This window comes from Tamandua tetradactyla, chromosome X (genome assembly GCF_023851605.1).
Source record: "Tamandua tetradactyla isolate mTamTet1 chromosome X, mTamTet1.pri, whole genome shotgun sequence".
Lineage (NCBI taxonomy): Eukaryota > Metazoa > Chordata > Mammalia > Pilosa > Myrmecophagidae > Tamandua > Tamandua tetradactyla.
The window spans coordinates 58,658,557-58,678,449 of NC_135353.1; the positions used below are offsets into that span (position 1 = coordinate 58,658,557).

A 19,893-nucleotide genomic window follows, 5' to 3' on the forward strand; every position below is an offset into this window, starting at 1 on the left:
ATTTGGCAGTTCTTCGGGAAGTTAAGTATAGAATGTCCATATGATCCAGCAATCCCATTACTAGGTATGTTTTCAGAGGAACCGAAGTCAATGACATAAATAGACATTTGCACACCGATGTTTATAGCAGCAATATTTTTGATTGCTAAGAGATGGAAACAGCCCAGATGTCCAACAATGACAAGCGGTTAAGCAAGCTATGATATATACATATGATGGAATAATACACAGTTGTAAGACAAAATAAAGTCATGAAGCATGTAACAACGTGGATGAATCTTGAGGACATTGTGCTAAGTGAAATTAGCCAGAAACAAAAGGACAACTACTGTATGGTCTCACTAATATGAACTAAAATTAATGAGTGAACTTTGAGAGTTAAAGCTAGGAAAACAGGTTATTAGGAGAGAGAACGAGGGGCGAGATTGGGCATTTGGTGCTGAAAGAATACAGATTGTGAAACAGGACTGATTATAAAAATTTAGAAATGGATAGCACAATACTACCTGAAGGTAGCACAATAATGTAAGTACACTGAATGAAACTGAATGTGAGTATGGTTGTGGAGAAGGGCTGGGGGCACATATGAAACCAGAAGGAAAGATAAAGTCTCAGTGGCAGAATTCTGGCCTGCCATGCCAGAAACCCGGGTTCAATTCCTGGAACCTGCACATGCCAAAAAAAAAAAAAAAAAAAAAAAAAAAAAAAGAGCAGAGAGAAACAAGTGCTAGAGAAAATGTGGAGAAAGAGATATACCTATTCACTGTTGGTAGGGAAGCCGAGAGGTGCAGCCCCTTAGAGGACAGTGTGGTGATTCCACAGGTGGCTAGAGGTGGGGTTGCCATATGATCGTGAAACCCTATCACTAGGTATATACCTGGAGGAGCAGAGAGTGGAAAATGTACATTTTCATGCTGGTGTTTATGGTGGCAGTTTTCAAGATTCACAGTATATGGAGGTGGCTAAGGGTACAACAACCGAGGGAAGGAAGGGGGAAATGTGCTGTATACATACAATGGACTACTGAAGGGCCACAAAAAGGAATGAGGTTGTGATGCTTGCAACTAGGTGAATGAACTTTAAGGACTGTATGGTGAATGAAATGTCAGAAACAAAGAGACAAATATTATCATGCCTCACTCATATGGACTAACTGTAATATACAAACTTGGAGAACTGAAATTGAGAGCATGGATATGAGATTGGGGCCTATTGTACAAGGTCCTAGACTGTAAGCTCTTATAACAGTCACATATCTTAAGGAGTTGTAACTATTATTTCAAAATACTGAGTTATTAAGATATTTGTGTATAGCCTGATATTCCCTGAAACTTCAGGGATATATGTTACACCTGAGACTCTCAAAGTCAGAGCACTGAAGCTATGAGGGGCAGCATTGCCCCATACAGCAACCATTAAAAAGTTGAAAAAGTGATCAGACTTAGGCTAGAGATATAAATGAAGCTGATTTGTACAAGGCTGGGGTAGATAAGAATACAGGGTGAAGGATGATCTGGTCCATATTTTAGAACTTCAGCTTCTGTGAAACTAAAGGAAAGGATGTTTATTTGGTGCAAAATTTATATTTTGGGTAGCACGCTATCTAGTTTGGCTTGTATGGTCAGTTTATTTGAACGTCATAAGTACATGGCATCTTGGATAGGGCACAGATTCTTGTTGATTTGTAAAAGTTAATGTGATGCCCCGATATATCCCAAAGTAATTTGGATAGATAATAAAAAAGTATTTTCAAAGTCCCTTTGGGGAATTGGGGAGAAAGGAAGAAATATTTAACTTCCCCACCTGGGGAATTCCTGATGTTCTCACAAGCAGTAGGGACAACCGATTCAATAGGCTGGGCACTCAATCTGGGGGTTTGCCCCTGTGAAACTTATTTCTGCAAAGGGTAATCAAGACCTACTTAAAATTAGTCCTAAGACTGAAATTGAGGCTTGCTCTTGTGAAGCTTATGTATGTAGCGGAGAATCTTAGCCTACCTATAGGTGTGCCTAAGAGTCACCTCCAGAGGACCCCTTTTGTTGCTCAGATGTGGCCTCACTCTCTATAAGCCCAACTCTGCAAGAGAAATCATTGCCCTACCCCCTACTTGGAACATGACATCCAGGGGTGAAAGTCTCCCTAGCAACATGGAAGATGACTCCCAGGGATGAATCTGGCCCTGGTACCGTGAGATCAACAATTCCATCCTGACCAAAAGGGGGGAAAGAAGTGCAACTAATAAAGTATTAGTGGCAGAGACAGTTCAAATAGAGTTGAGAGGCTACTCTGGAGGTTGCTCTTACACAAGCTTCATTTAGAAATTGCTACCTATCATAACCTGCCAAACCCCAACCAGGACCATTCCAGCCAATCCTAAAGAATACCTCTGATATTATATAAGATTCTACAATGGTTCCATGCACTAGGGTAACTTTCCAGAAACCTACAACCTCCAGATGGATCCTTGGACCAGATAATTCCTGAAATGCAGATGGGCCAGCCCTTCCAGAATATCAACGAGTTCCATCCCTGTCCCATATTATCGACAACCCCTTCCAACATTAAAAAGTTAGAATGGGCATACAGCAAATACCCCTGAAGTGTGGGAGAAAGATCAAAGGTGATGGTGGAGCTATACAGAGAAGGTTGGGCTTAACAAATGAGTATGAGTACTGAATAATTATACTGATATTTCTTTTAGCCTCCTGTACTTTACAGCATCTAGAAGTAAAAACCTAAATTTGTAGAACTGTAACCCACGCCAAAGTCTGAAATCTGTTCTACAACTAATTGTTGTGATGTACTTTGAAATTTATTGTTTTTATGTATATATGTTATTTAAAGAAAAGGAGAAGTATAACAATGAAGATAAGATTTAACAAATGAGTATGACTGTTGAATCATTATATTGATATTTCTGTTGGTCTCCAGTATCTTGGAGCAGCTAGAAGAAAAAATGAAAAATCGTGGAACTGTAACCCATACCAAATTTTAAAATATGTTCTATAATTACTTGTTAAAATGTATTTAGAAATTTATTGTTTTTTGTATAGATGTTATATTTCACAATAAAAAAAGTTAAATAAAAAAGTTAGGCCTAAGAGTCACCCCCAAAGACCCTCTTTTGTTCCTCAGATATGGCTTCTCTCTCTAAGCCAATTTGGCGGATGAACTTGCTGTCTTCCATCCTACGTGGGACCTGACTCCCAGGGGTGTAAATCTCCCTGGCAACATGGGGCAGCACTCCTGAGATAAGCCGGGACCTGACATTATGGCAGTGAGAAAGCGTTCTTGACCAAAAGAGGGAAGACAGAAATGAGACAAAGTTTTAAGGGATGAGAGCTTTCAAATAGAGTTGAAAGCTACCTACCTGGAGGAAACTACCTGAAAATGTTGAACTGCATTCCAGTAACCTTGACTCTTGAAGATGATTGTATAATAATATAGTTTTTACAATGTGACTGTGTGATTGTGAAAACCCTGTGTCTGATGCTCCTTTTAACCAGGGTATGGACAGCTGAGTAAAACAAAAAAACACAAAAGAATAAAAAATAAATAAATAATAGGGGGAGATAAGGGGTAGAAAAATTGGGTAGATTGAAACACTAGCGTTCAATGAGAGGGAGGGTTAAGGGGTATGGGATGTATGAGTTTTTTCTTTTTATGTCTTTTTCTGGAGTGATGCAAATGTTATAAAAATGATCATGGTTATGAAAACATAACTATGTGATGATATTGTGAGCCATTCATTGTATAATATGTTTGGACTGCATGTGTGTAAAGATTTCTCAATAAAAATATTTTTAAAATATCATGCAGGGCGGGCTACAGTGGCTCAGCAGGCAAGAATGCTCGCCTGCCATGCCAGAGGACCCAGGTTCGATTCCCGGTGCCTGCCCATGTAAAAAAATATATATATATCATGAAAATACCAAGTATCAATGGAAGGGACTGCCTTCTCATATACACGGTTGCCAAATCATATACATGGATAACAGACAGTATTTAACAAATGCTTCCTATGTGCTGTGCCCTACACCATCTCAAACATGCATCACAACAATCCTACGGAGTATATATTAACTGCAGTTTATGGATTAAAAAATAAGTATGCACGTCAAGAAATTTAAGTAATTTCTGAATTTGAAATTCACATAACTTGTAAAAGATAGAGCCAGGATTTACGCCCACAGTTATTTAATTTCAAGTCCCCTGCTCTTTCTATTCCACCAGATTTAAAGGCCATTTTCTTCTCATAAGTGTCACTGAGAACAAATCACTTTGGGGATTCAGAGGTTTGTCTGGCAGGCTTGCTAAAGAAGCAGGGAGGCTGCTGAGATTTTTTTACTTAGCATTATACCTCTCTGTCTAATCTGTTGCCCTATCTGACCAAAAGGACTGCAGTGGTGAATATTCTGATGTTAATTTTAGAATGCATTATTTCCAGAGTCCCAATTGGGCCCAGACGGAGGACTAAGCTGTGATGCAAAGTGCTGATTTTAGAGGTTTGGTATTTACAAGAATGTGTCTGCATTAATGAAAGGAGGAAGCCCAATTGATGACGGATAGATTGTTCTTCCCTTGAGTCCTACTTCACCGGACTAAGAACCAGATCAGCCTAGTGCTCCTCCCAACATTTCTGTGTTGGAAATATGTGGCTACTCATCTAAGTTCACCTCTGGGACTAAGGCCAGAAACCAATTGATATGAAGCTGGCGGATAAGGTCTGGAAAGTTATGCTCTGTGCAGTTCTTAAAATAAGGTATTGTTTATTTTGAGAAAAAAAAGTCCCAAACATCAGGCTGTTCCCAAAACAACCCACAGTATCAACTTTTGAAAACAAATCTTAAGACTATTACACTAATTATTTTTCTAAAGGATGCATGTGACATGGCAATTCTCATTCCGTAAAAATACATTGTTACATTTGTGTTTCACAGCCCCATACAGCACTCTTAGATGTGACATAACACACATACCTCTAACCCAAAGCTGTTGAAAGCTGCTACTCAACTAATTATGATTGCCTTTGCAGTTAGGGAAGCAACTATTGAACTCATGTATTAATGGTGAGAACTGTACTCCCTAGATAACAAGAGATTATTTTGGAGACAGTTGATAAAAACCATTCATCCTTTTTATTGTTAAGTGATAAAGAGGTATCAAAATTAAAATTAAAAGCAAAAACTACAGGGTAAGACAACATAACTTCTAGGAGCATCAAAGGAAGTGAAAATGGGGCTAGGCACAGGACAATATGAATTAATCGACATTAATGGTAAGGGCAAGGATGGGGAGAACAGTGAGTATGTGCTGGAGATACTACAGGAGAGGATCTGGTGAAAAACTTGGTCTTAGGCAAGTGCCTAGGTAAAGTAATAATGGCATAAGATTTCTAAACCCCACTATATGCTTAAGAGTCATCGTTGCCATTGGCGCTGTCTCTGTCATCCTCTCCTTCCTCTGCCTCTTTTTCATCATTCTTGGTCAACTCCAGCTTGTCATCCCCCTGATCCTCATTATCATCATCATGCAGTAGGTCCCCCTCCTCAGCAGAGTCATCTGTGCCGCCTCAGCCTCCATCCTCACATTAGTCTCTTCTTTCTTCAGGGAGCTGCTGCTCTGCTCCTCTTTTGACTTATTCTTCATCTCTATTCTTTGTTTGCTCTGTTCCTTTTCAATTTCTTTTCCAGGCTCTCCAGTAAAGAATCCACTTACTGTTTTATCTGGTTCAACTCCTTCTTAATGGTCTGAAGGTCATCTCCTTTCAACTTTCCAGACTTAGAAGACCCCTGCTGTCCACTCTTGGAGTTGAAGCCACTTCTGCCTTTTTGTGATGTATGTCTCAACATATGCTCTCATTTTGAGGACACTACAGCCTGAGCATTAGAAGGAGGAGGAGAAGCACATGCTTGGTAGCTATCCACCCTGTCATATTAATCCTGTTGAAAGCCATAGTCCAAGTCAAAAGGAGAGCGGTGCATATCCACGGCAGATCGTTTCATACCTGCTTTTCCTCGGTTCACTTTTGACTTCGCAGCTAGACCAATGTCTAAAATTCTGCCATCCTCTCCTGCTACAGCAGCCCTGGCATTTCTCTTGTTAACATATTGAATGAAAGCAAAGCCCTTACCAACAGAGCAACCCACAATTTTGCCATACTTCCAGAAGACTGCCTCCACATCAAACTTCTTCAGCACCAGAGTGTTGCGATTCCCAATGAATACACGGGAAGTTCTGTCTTGTTGGTAACATTGTTGGCAATGGTGTTTATTGATAAGGTGCATCCCATAGCTGAAAAACCTTAACCATCAACAAGCCATGTAGTTTCCACATCATTATTTAATCTTAAAAATATACAAGGAACTAGAAAGGTCAGTGTATGAGGGACTAAAAGGCTCCTCCTCCTCTAATCCAACTGCCGCAGAAAAAATAAAAAAGTGGAAGTTTGAGAAATTACATCCTAAATCCAGGTCCTTTTTATTGGAACAATAAAAAACTGTAAATTTCCTGCAGCGCACACCAAGTTGTATTATGTTTAAAATGTCTTTTTTTAAATCAATTTTGGAATGGGAATGTGTGTGTTCTGAAAGGGTGGGGAAGGGAGGTGAAAATCAAAGCTGAGCTCCAGTGAGTAGAGATGGGGTTCACCTTGCTGTCCCTGAGGTGGGATGGAGAAGCGATTCAAATCTGAAATCACCACTTCAGGTTCCACGCGAAGAAGCTGACTGCCGCTGGAGGTCGGCAAAGCAGCCGCAAACGCTTTGTCTTTCTCTGTTTACAAAATCTCTGTGCGTTTTTAAAACATCCCTTTTCCATGGAGATAGGAGGAATAGGTATTAGAAATGGTCATAGATTTTAGTGGTGGTTGAGCTATGTGTTCCAAAGAATACACTTAAGACTTTCCATAACACTCTCTGCAGTTTGAATTTTAGTGGCGCATCTTAAGGCTTTCTCTGCTTGCAATATAAACATTCCTGTAGATGGAACACAAGATGGTCTTTTGTTAAATATAATACTGGATCATAGTGAATTCTGTCTTGATAGGACCATGAGATGATTTCAATGCATGCTTCATCAATGGTGAATAAGAAAGGAATGATTATTACTCCCCACCACCACCATATAATACGATGGAGTGGGGACCACATTGAGTGAATTGCCATAGGGACTGAGACATTCCATATCATGATAGATATGAACTAACATCTGCTCCCAGACCACAAGTTGCTCACAATCTAGTGGAAGAGAAAAACATGGAAACATGCTTAATATAAAGCAGAATAAAATGCATGCTGAAGTTTCTACTGCTATGAAGGAAAAGAGGAAAGGTAAGTTAGTTCTCCCTGAGGAGACTGGAGAAGGCATTCCAGAAAAGTTAGCCTTTAACTTGGGCTTTGAAACTTAGTTGAGATTTGATAAAGAAGATTCATGGAAGAATATTCCATGCTGAGGGAATAACATGATCAAAGGCATGTATAAGTGAAAGTGAATGTTTTTTTTTTAAGAAAGTTAGTTGTGTAGTGGGAGCACATAATGTGTACAGCCACCTGTGCAGACTGTTGATTCTGAGCCTAGGAGAGGGAGACAAGCACAGAACTGTAGTAATCCTCACTGCTTTATCCCTGAGCTTTATTTTGGAGTCAAATAGGGAAGAACATGATGGAGTACTTGGTGGCTTTTCTGTTCCTAGGGGTGTTTCTTGCACTTGGAAAAGCTGGAGATTGGGAAGCCAGCAGGCATCATATAGAGTATAATACAATTTTGACATAGAATAAACTCTTGATTATGTAGGAAATAATTAGTAAAATGAACATCTAAATAGCTCTAAAATTACATTTTGTCTCATTGTTTTAATTTTCTTCCTTACCTGACTCATTCTATACTTTCTTAAAAGAAATATGCACTTTTTAATATTCTATTTACATGACATCTCCTCATGTCTTTCAGAAAAATGTAAAAGAACCAAATTACAGTGTAAGAGAGAAACAAGGATTCTGGAAAATCCACAAGCTGGACACTGTAGTTTGCTGACTCATTAAAGAGGTACATGGGTTACATATAATAGCTATGGATTGTTCATATAAAAATTGATGCTAGATTTGTTAATAAAGCTAGGTGTTCCTTTATGAGGATTGACTGTATTCATTAAAGCCAACAATTGTTATCTCAGTAAAATGAGTATTTAAATGAAGGGGCTACATTTAAACTTCTGATTTTTTGAAAAGTAGATATTTCTACCAGTGTAGTAGTTTTCATTAAAGTGTATGTCAAATTTATAGATACATTTATACATTATTTTATGGCGTACTAGTATAACTAGACAGATTATGGTACAAATGGCAATGAAGGAGGGTGCACAGGTGGATCTAGAATGCTCGCCTTCCATGTGGGAGACCCAGTTTCAATTCCTGGACCATGCATCCCCCCAAAAAATGGCAATGAAGGATAGTTTAGATAATTTCCCTCTAAGAAATCACAGAGTCCTACCTTATTCAAGTGTTGGGGTCTTCATTCAGTAAGTAACACAAAAAACACAGAGGTGGCAGAGACTAGGAATTGCCTATCCAGTATCCACTTTCTCCTTCCTCCTTTGTGACAGAACCCTGAGATTTTTCTGGATAGTAATGTACTCATAAAATATAAAATTTCGCAGCCTTCGTTTGTGCTAAGGGAGGTTAATAAGATCTAAATGGACCTTACTAGGATGGACATGCAGGAAAGTTGTTAAGATGAGACAGACAAGGGTCCGTGCTCTTATCGCCCTTATACCCCTCATATTTCCTGACTGGAATTTGAACTTTATGGCTGGAACTCCAGCAACTATCTTGGACCGTAATGTTCTTGATGATGGAAGTCAGCACCAAGGATTGTGGAGCAGGAACATAGGTGCTTGAGTATCTGATGACACTTGGGGCCATTATACAATCTCTACACAGTCTATCCCTAGACTTCCGTCAAAGACAGGATAAATTACTGTGTTCAAAATGCTGTAGTTGGGTCTGTGTTATTAGTGGCTGAATGTAATTTCTGATGTGATTGTATATAATAAAAATTACCTTTAAAATATCCTAGGAAGGTGCCATGATAGAGACCAATATATCTTCTAACAAGTGAATTTATTTACCTAAAATTCAAACTTAACTGAGTGTCCAGTATTATATTTGGCAACCCTAAGTAGGGGAGCAGAATTTCCAACACCAGTTAAATTACTATTCTCTTTTCCCCTATTCTGCTATTCAACATAGCACTGAAAGGTTTAGTCAGAACAATAGGCAAGAAAGGAAATAAAAGGCAGCTAAATCAAAAGGGAGAAGTAAAATTATCTCTGCTTACAGATGATGTGCTCTTCTATATAGAAAACCCTAAAAATGCCACCTGAAACTACAAGAGCTAATAAACAAATTCAGAAAACTTGCAGGATACAAAATCAACACTGAAAAATCAGTTGTATTTCTATACATGTGCAATGAACAACTTGAAAAAGAAATTAAGAAAATAATTACATTGAAAATAGCAACCAAATAAATAAAACAGTTAGTAATAAATTTAACCATGGAGGCACAGAGCTTGCACACTGAAAACTTAAAAACATTGCTGAAGAAAGGGGGGAAATTCAACTTCCCCTTTTGGAGTATTTCTGATACTCTCGCAAGCAGCAGGGACAACCAAAGTAATAGGCCAAGCCCGCAATCTTGGGGGTTGTTCATATTACGCTTATCCCATCAAAAGATAGGCTAAGCCTACTTAAAATTAGGCCTAAGAGTCACCCCCAGAGAACCTCTTTTATTGCTCAGATGTGGCCTCTCTCTCAGCCTACATGGCAAGCAGACTCACTGCCCTCCCCCTCTCTACATGGGACATGACTCCCAGAGGTGTAAGCCTCCCTGGCAAATTGTGACAAAAATCTTAAGATGAGCTGGGGCTCAAACATCAAGGGATTAAGAAAGTCTTCTCACACAAAAGGGGGTAGAGAGAAATGAGACAAAATAAAGTGTTAGTGGCTGAGAGATTTCAGAGTCGAGAGGTTATCTTGGAAGTAATTCTTATGCATTATATAGATATCCCCTTTTTAGTTTAAGGTGTATTAGAAAGACTAGAGGGAAGTACCTGAAACTGTAGAGCTGTGTTCCAATAGCCATGTTTCTTGAAGATGAATATGTAGTGATAAAGCTTTTGCAATGGGACTATGTGAGTGTGAAACCCTTGTGTCTGATACTCCTTTTTTTTACGATATTGACAGACGAGTAAAAAATATGGATCAAAAAATAAATAATAAGGTGGAGAGTGCCAATATGGCAGCTTAGCAAGGTGTGGGATTTAGTTCATCCTCCAGAGCAGCTACTAAATAGCCAGGAACGGTACAGAACAACTGCTGGGACCACGTCAGTGACCAGACACACAGCATACCCCAGTCTGCACCAGCTGGACCAGTTGCGAGCTGCCCCAGTACTGTGAGTGCCCCAAGCCATGGTGGCCAGTGCCTCCCCCCACCAGACTGCTTCCCAGAAGGGAAAGGAAAAGGACTTTAATAGCAGCAGGGGATGAGCACAACTAAGTTTCAATTGTGGAATTAATTCACAAATTCTCACTACTAAAAATAGGTCCCCAGCTCAGTAGAAACGCATCAAAGCAGAGGTTGCTGATTTTTGCCCCAGTGCCAAGGGGGCAGGGCTGACAGAAAAAGGAAAAAGAAAGAAAGAAACAGAGATTTTTTGGATCAGATAGCACATAATACTTGAAAGGGTCTGGGCCTTGAAGGAGAGGGGGCATATACGATCTGAAGGGACACAAGCAGCATACCAACTTATGCTCTTGATTGGCAAACCCAAGGAATGGGGGTCCTGTTCTGAGAAGGATTTTTCTTTTTCTTTTTTGTGGCTGTGTTTCTACAAAGGCTTGACTGCCTTTGGGTACAGCAGCAGGGCTTCTCAGGCTGCAACTGCCCTAGGCATAGGCAGAAACAAGCTTGTTTGAGAGCTTGTCTGGAGCCTTTACCTTCCCCAGGAGATAGGCGGGGCCCAGCTCAAGTGGATTCCCTCCCTCAAGGAATTCAGACCCCAGGGTTTGGAAAATTGAAGCAATTAAAGCCAGCCTACAACCACTCCTCTGTCTCCATCATGCCCCCAGCAGGGAGAGTCTGCTGAAGTTAAAGGTACCACATCACCTTATGCTGGTGGGACCTGCAGGCAGAAAAGTGCCACATACTGGGCAGGATAGGAAAAAAAGAGAGTCCAGAGACTTCACAAGAAAGCCTTTCAACCTGCTGTAAGGAAAACTGATGCAGGTGACTCTTTCATCCTGACAGGAGGCCAGTTTGGTCTGGGAAAATCTGGCTGGGGTCTATAATACCTAAGTAGACCATCCTAAGGGGCGGGGGAGGCACTATACAGGCAGGGTAAGAAACAAGAAAACAAGAACTGAAAAATTCTGCTCAGTTAGACAAAACCTAGGCTAGTGGTCCAGAATAAGCTGAACTGAATGTCAAAAAACAGATAGACAACAAAGTCATCTAGCAAGAAAATCCTAGGTAAAAGAAGTGAAAACAATCTCCAGAATAAACTAATTAAGGTAATAAATACCTAAACACCAGCAAAAAAGTTACGAATCACACTAGGAAAATTGAAGATGTGGCCCAGTCAAAGGAAGAAACCAACAATTTAAGTGAGATACAGGAGTTGAAACAATTAATTCAGAATGTTCAAACAGACATGGAAAACCTCATCAAAAATCAAATCAATGAATTGAGGGAGGATATAAAGAAGGCAAGGAATGAACATAAAGAAGAAATCAAAAGTTTGAAAAAAACAAATCACAGAACTTATTGGAAAGAAAGGCACAGTAGAAGAGATGAAAAAACAATGGAAACCTACAATGTTAGATTTCAAGAGACAGAAGATAGGATTAGTGAACTAGAGGAAGAAACATCAGAAATCCAACAAGCAAAAGAAAATATAGTGAAAAGAATGGAAAAATATGGACAGGGATTCAGAGAATTGAATGACAACATGTAACACATGAATATACATGCTGCGGGTGTCCCAGAAGGAGAAGAGAAGGGAAAAGGAGGAGAAAAACTAATGGAGGAAATTATCATTGAAAATTTACCAACTCTTATGAAAGACTTAAAATTACAGATCTGAGAAGTGCAGCATACCCCAAACAGAATAGATCAAATAGACGTACTCTAAGACACTGACTAATCAGAATATCAGATGTCAGAGTGTGGCAGTTAGATTCAGTTGTCAACTTGGCTAGGTGAAGGCACCTAGTTCTGTTGCTGTGGACATCAGTGAATGGTATGTGAACCTCATCTGTTGCTGATTACATCTGTAGTTGGTTAGGAGGCATGCCCGCTGCAATGAGTGATGTTTGACTTAATTGGCTGGTGCTTAAATGAGACAGCACAACTTAGCACAGCCCAAGCAGCTCAGCATACCTCATCTCAGCACTTGCAGCTCAGACCAGGCCTTTGGAGATGCAGAAAGAAATCACCCTGGGGAACGTTGTTGGAACCCAGAGGCCTGGGGAGAAGGCCAGCAGAGATCACCCTGTGCCTTCCCACATAAGAAAGAACCTCAGTTGAAAGTTAGCTGCCTTTCCTCTGAAGAACTAATGAAATGAATCCTGTTTTATTAAAAGCCAATCCGTCTCTGGTGTGTTGCATTCCAGCAGCTAGCAAACTAGAACACAAAGAGAAAGAGAATCTTGAAAGCAGCAAGAGAAAAAGCAATACATCATATACAAGGGAAGCCCAATAAGGCTATGCATAGATTTCTCAGTAGAAACCATGGAGGTGAGAAGACAGTGGAATGATATATTTAAATTAGTAAAAGAGAAAAACTGCCAACCTAGAATTCTCTATCCAGCAAAATTGTCCTTCAAAAATGAGGGAGACATTAAAACATTTTCAGACAAAATATCACTAAGAGAATTTGTGACCAAGAGACCAGCTCTGCAAGAAATACTAAAGGGAGCACTAGAGGCAGATATGAAAAGACAGGAGAGAGAGATGTGGAGAAGAACATAGAAATGAAGATTATCAGTAAAGGTAAAAAGAAGAAAAATTATATGTGACATATAAAATCCAAAAGGCAAAATGGTAGAAGAAAGTACTACTCATGCAGTAATGACACTAAATGTTAATGGATTAAACTCCCCAATCAAAAGATATAGACTGGCAGAATGGATTAAAAAACAGGACCCATCTATATGCTGTCTAAAGGAAACACATCTTAGACCCAAGGATAAACATAGGTTGAAAGTGAAAGGTTGGAAAATGATATTTCATGCAAATAACAATCAGAAAAGAGCAGGAGTAGCTATACTAATATCCAACAAATTAGACTTCAAATGTAAAACAGTTAAAAGAGATAAAGAAGGACACTATGTATTGATAAAAGGAACAATTCAACAAGAAAACATAGCAATCATAAATATTTGTGCACTGAGCCAGAATGCTCCAAAATACACGAGACAAATACTGAAAAGAGAAATAGACACATCTACCATAATAGTTGGAGACTTCAATTCCCCACTCTCATCAATGGACAGAACATCTAAACAGAAGATCAATAAAAAATAAAGAATTTGAATAATACAATAAATGAGTTAGACTTAACAGACATTTATAGAACATCATACCCCACAAGAGCAGAATACATCTTTATCTCAAGAACTCATGGATCATTCTCAAGGATAGACCATATGCTGGGTCACAAAGCAAATCTCAATGAATTTAAAAAGATTGAAATCATACAAAACACTTTCTCAGATCATAAAGGAATGAAGTTGGAAATCATTAATAGGCAGAGTGCCAGAAAATTCACAAATATATGGAGGGTCAACAACACACTCTTAAACAACCAGTGGGTCAAGGAAGAAAATACAAGAGAAATCAGTAAATATCTTGAGGCAAATGAAAATGAAAGCACAACATATCAAAATTTATGGGATGCAGCAAAGGCAGTGCTAAGAGGGAAATTTATTGTCCTAAATGCCTATATCAAAAAAGAAGAAAAGGCAAAAATTCAGGAATTAACTGTCCACTTGGAAGAAGTAGAGAAAGAACAGCAAACTGACCCCAAAGCAAGCAAAAGGAAATAAATAATGAAGATGAGAGCAGAAATAAATGAAATTGTGAATATGAAAACAATTGAGAAAATCAACAAAACCAGAAATTGGTTCTATGAGAAAATCAATAAGATTGATGGACCCTTAGCGAGGTTGACAAAAAGAAGAAGAAAGAGGATGTAAATAAATAAAATCAGAAATGGAAGAGGAGACATAACCACTTACCCCACAGAAATAAAGGAGATAATGAGAGGATACTAGGAACAACTTTTTGCTAATAAACTCGACAATGTAGATGAAATGGACAATTTTCTAGAAAGGCATGAACAGCCAACATTAACTTGAGAAGAAATAGATGACCTCAACAAACCATTCACAAGTAAAGAAATTGAATCAGTCATTAAGAAGCTCCCCAAAAAGAAAAGTCCAGGACCAGACGGCTTCACATGTGAATTCTACCAAACATTCCAAAAAGAATTAGTACCAATTGTGCTCAAACTCTTCAAAAACATTGAAGAGGAGGGAAAGCTACCTAACTCATTCTATATATCCAACATCACCCTCATGCCAAAGCCAGACAAAGATATTACAAAAAAAGAAAACTACAGACCGATCTCTCTAACGAATATAGATGCAAAAATCCTCAACAAAATTCTAGCAAATCGAATCCAGCAGCACATTAAAAGAATTATACACCATGACCAAGTAGGATTCATCCCAGGTATGCAAGGATGGTTCAAAATAAGAAAATCAATCAATGTAATACACCATATCAACAAATCAAAGCAGAAAAACCACATGATCATCTTTATTGATGCAGAAAAGGCATTTGACAAAATTCAACATCCTTTCCTGTCGAAAACACTTCAAAGGATAGGAATAGAAGGGAACTTCCTCAACATGATAAAGGGAATATATGAAAAATACACAGCTAACATCATCCTTGAAGGGGAAAAACTGAAAACTTTCCTCCTAAGATCAGGAACAAGACAAGGATGTCCACTATCACCATTGTCATTCAATATAGTGTTGGAAGTTCTAGCCAGAGCAACTAGACAAGGAAAAGAAATACAAGGCATCAGAATTGAAAAGGAAGAAGTAAAACTCTCACTGTGTGCAGATTATATGAAACTATATGTTGAAAACCCTGAAAAATCCAGAGCAAAACTACTAGAACTAATAAATGAGTACAGCAAAGTGGCAGGTTACAAAATCAACACTCAAAAATCTGTGGTGTTTCTATATACTAGTAATGAACAATCTGAAGGGGAAATCAAGAAAAGAATTCCATTTATAATTGCAACCAAAAGAATAAAATATTTAGGAATAAATTTAACTAAAAAGACAAAAGACCTATACAAAGAAAACTACAAGAAATTGTTAAAAGAAATCACAGAAGGCCTAAATAAATGGAAGGGCATACCGTGTTCATGGATTGGAAGACTAAATATAGTTAAGGTGTCAGTTCTACCTAAATTGATTTACAGATTCAATGCAATACCAATAAAAATCCCAAACACTTACTTTTCAGAAATAGAAAAACCAATAACCAAATTTATCTGGAAGTGCAGGGTGCCCTGAATAGCTAGAAGTTTCCTGAGGAAATAAAATGAATTCGGAGGTCTCAGGCTACCTGACTTTAAGGCGTATTATGAAGCTACAGTGGTCAAAACAGCATGGTACTGGCCTAAAGATAGATATACTGACCAATGGAATTGAATAGAGTGTTCAGATATAGACTCTCTCATCTATGGACAATTGATCTTTGATAATGCAGTCAAACCAACTCACCTGTGACAGAGCAGTCTCTTCAATAAATGGTGCCTAGAGAACTGGATATCCCTATGCATAAGACTGAAAGAGGATCCATATCTCACACCCTATGCAAAAGTTAACTCAAAATGGATCAAAGACCTAAATGTTCGATCTATGACCATAAAACTGTTAGAAGAAAATGTAGGGAAATATCTTTATAAATCTTATAATAAGAGGCAGTTTCTTAGACCTTACACCCAAAGCACAAGCATTGAAGAAATAAACAAATAAATGGAACCCCTCAAAATTAAACACTTTTGTGCATCAGTTAAGTGTGTCAAGAAAGTAAAAAGGCAGCCTACAAAATGGGAGACAATATTTGGAAATGATATATCAGATAAAGGTCTAGTATTCAGAATATATAAAGAGATTGTTCAACTCAACAACAAAAAGACAGCCAATCCAATTACAAAATGGGCAAAAGACTTGAACAGACACTTCTTAGAAGAGGAAATACAAATGGCCAAAAGGCACATGAAGAGATGCTCAGCATCCCTGGCCATTAGAGAAATGCAAATCAAAACCACAATGAGATATCATCTCACACCCACCAGAATGGCCATTATCAATAAAACAGAAAACTACAAGTGCTGGATAGATCATTTAAACAATCAAAGAAAGGGAACCCAGAATGAGAATGATGGTCTTTAATCCTGCATAGCTTAATGAGATGCCTGGATACATCCCATGGTATATTAAGCAGATAATCAAAAAGTATTGGCAAAGTCCCTTGAAGGATGGGAGAAAAAATGTGGAAATACTAAATTTTACCAACAGGGAAACCTCTGATAATGTCTCAAACATTAGGTACACCCAAATCAATAGGCCACACATATATATGTAGCAGAGAAGCTTAGACTACCTATAGGTATGCCTAAGATTTGCTTCCAGAGGACCTCTTTTGTTACTCAGATGTAGCTTCCCTCTCTAAGCTCAACTCTGCAAGTGAAACCATTGCTTTCCCCTCTATGTGGGACATGACATCCAGGGGTGAAAGTCACCCTGGCAGCATGGGAGATAAATCCCAGGGATGAGTCTGGCTTTGGCACCATGCAATCAACAATGCCATCCTGACAAAAAGGGGCAAAGCACGTGTAACAAATAAGGTCTCAGTGGCTGAGAGAATTCAAATAGAGTCAAGAGGCTACTCTGGAGGTCACTCTTACTCAAGCGTCGGTTAGACATTGCTTCATATCATAGCTTACCAAACCTCAACCAAAACCATTCTTGCCAATCCTAAAGAACACCTAGGGCATTATATAAGATTCTACAAAGGTTCCATGGACTAGGGCAACTTTCTAGATATCTATAACCTCCAGATGGCTCCTGGACCTACAACGTCCAGATGGCTCCCTGGACCAGATAAGTCCTGAAATGCAGAGAGGCCAGCCTCTCCAAGACACCAACTAGTTCCATCCCCTTATCCCTATTATTGATAGGCCCTTCCAACATGAAAAAGTTAGAATGGGCTTAGCCCAAATACCCCTAAAGAGTGGGAGAAAGATCAAAGGTAATAGTGGAGTTACACAGAGAAGGTAGGGTTTAACAAATGAGTATGATTGTTGAATTATTATATTGATACTTCTTTCAGTCCCCATATCTCAGAGCAGCTAGAAGAAAAATCTAAAATTGTGGCATTGTAACCCATACCAAGCTCTGAAATCTGTTCTACAACTAATTCTTGCAATGTGCTTTTAAATTTATTGCTTTTTTGTGTATGTTATTTTTCACAAAAAAGAAGAAAAAAGTAAATTGTGATGATAAATGCACAGTTACATGATATTGTGAACCATTCATTGTACACTTTGCATGATTACATGATATGTGAATATATAATATATAGCTATAAAAATGTAAAATGCAAAAATAAAGCAGAGGCACAGACAAACAGATACACAGAGAGAAGACAGAGGCAGAGATTAGTTATGCTGCCATAGCCAAGGAATGCCAGTGAATACTGACAACCACTAGAAGCAACAAGAGGGATGTGGAAAAGATTCTCCCTCAGAGCCTCTAGATGGAACTAGCCTTGATTTCACAACTCCTGCCTCCAGAACTGTGAGAGAATAAATTTCTGCTGTTTAAAGCCAAAAAATAAAATAAAATAAAGTAAATAATAGAGGGAAAATGTTAAAATAAATTGAGTAGACTGAACTACTAGTGAACAATGAAAGGGAGTGGTAAGGGGTGTAGAAAAAAAATAAAGGGAACAAGGTTAAAATCTACTTAGTAGATGGAAATACAGTGGTCAATGTGAAGGAGAGGTAAGGCGCATGGTATGTGTTCTAGTTTGCTGGAATGCAATATACCAGAAACAGAATGGCTTTTAAAAGGGGGAATTTAATAAGTTGGTAATTTGCAGTTCTAAGGCCGAGCAAATGTCCTAATTAAAGCAAGTTTATAGAAATGTCTAATCTAAGGCATCCAGGAATAATTACCTTGGTTCAAGAAGGCCGATGAAGTTCAGGGTTTCTTTCTCAAGTGGAAGGGCACATGGTGAACACAGTCAGAGTTTCTCTCTCATCTGGAAATGCACATGGTGAACACGGTCAGGGTTCCTCTCTCATCTTGAAGGGCACATGGCGAGTACGACATCATCTGTTAGCTTCTTCTCCTGGCTTCCCGTTCAGGAAGCTCCCCGGGAGGCATGTTCCTTCCTCATCTTCAAAGGTCACTGGCTGGTGGACTCTGCTTCTTGTGGTTATGTATTCTTCTCTGCTCTATCTGAATCTCTTTCTTTCTTCAAAATGTTTCTTCTTTTATAGTACTCCAGAAACTAATCAAGACCCACCCAAATGGGTGGAGACATGCCTCCAGCTAATCCAGTTTAACAACCACTCTTGATTAAATCACATCTCCAGGGAGATTATCTAATTATAGTTTCAAACATTCAATACTGAATAGGGATTAGAAGAAATGGCAGCCTTTACAAAATGGGATTAGGATTAAAACATGGATTTTCTAGGGTACATACATCATTTCCTACTAGCACAGTATGTGTGAGTTTTTTCTTTTTATTTCTTTTTCTGGAGTGATGCAAATATTCTAAAAAATGATTATGGTAGTGAATATACTACTATGTGATGATATTATGAGCCATTGATTGTACACTATACATGGAATGCTTGCATGTTAAGAATGTTCACCTTTGTATGCTGTTTTGGCTTGATAATACAAAATAAATTAAATAAATAAAAAGAATGTATGTGCTTGTATGTTGTATCAATAAAATTTGAAAAAAGAATTCAAAGAAAGTTTTTAATATTGTGAATCAAGATATTTGATCCAATGGAAAATGTAATTAGATTAATATATTATTATTAGCTCTCAAAAAGCTGCCCACATATTTATTTAGTTTTTATTTTAAGGTTAATAGATACACATCGTTTTTCTTAAATCAAAGAGTAATAATGAATTATAACAAAAAGTAACAGTCTTCTGGCCCACCTCTCCATTCCATTCTCCAGAGATAGATACTCTAAACATTTCAAATGGATTCTTCTGATATTTACTTACATTTTTATTGCATCTTTACACTATTTTTGATTTACCGTGTTTAGACATTATCTATTGGATTTCTGTTGTGTTTATTTGCAGACCTGGATACTTTACATCATTACACCCTGTTTTCTTCCATCATCCTCATAAATAAAATTTTTTGATAAATCAAAAAAAACATTGTTGAAAGAAATTGAAGACCTAATAAGTGAAAAGACATCATGTTCATTGATCAGAACGCTTAGTATTGTTATGATGATAATACTACCCAGAGAAATATGCAAATACAATGAAATCCCTATCAAAATCCCACTTTTGTTTTAGCAGAAATCAAAAACTCATACTAAAATACAATGAAATTTCAAGGAACCCAGAATAGCCAAAACAATCTATCTTGTAAAAGAGAGCAAACATGTCCTGATTTCAAAACTTACTACAAAACTTCAGCAATCAAAGCACTGTGGTAATGGTATAAGGAAGAGACATATAGATTAATGGAACAAAACT

General features: G+C 38.2%; 1 pseudogene; it reads right to left on the bottom strand.

The window, feature by feature from the left end:
* Positions 1 to 5,413: 5,413 nt before the first annotated feature.
* On the bottom strand, positions 5,414 to 6,292 carry LOC143671842 (heterogeneous nuclear ribonucleoproteins C1/C2 pseudogene; annotated as a pseudogene).
* Positions 6,293 to 19,893: the final 13,601 nt, after the last annotated feature.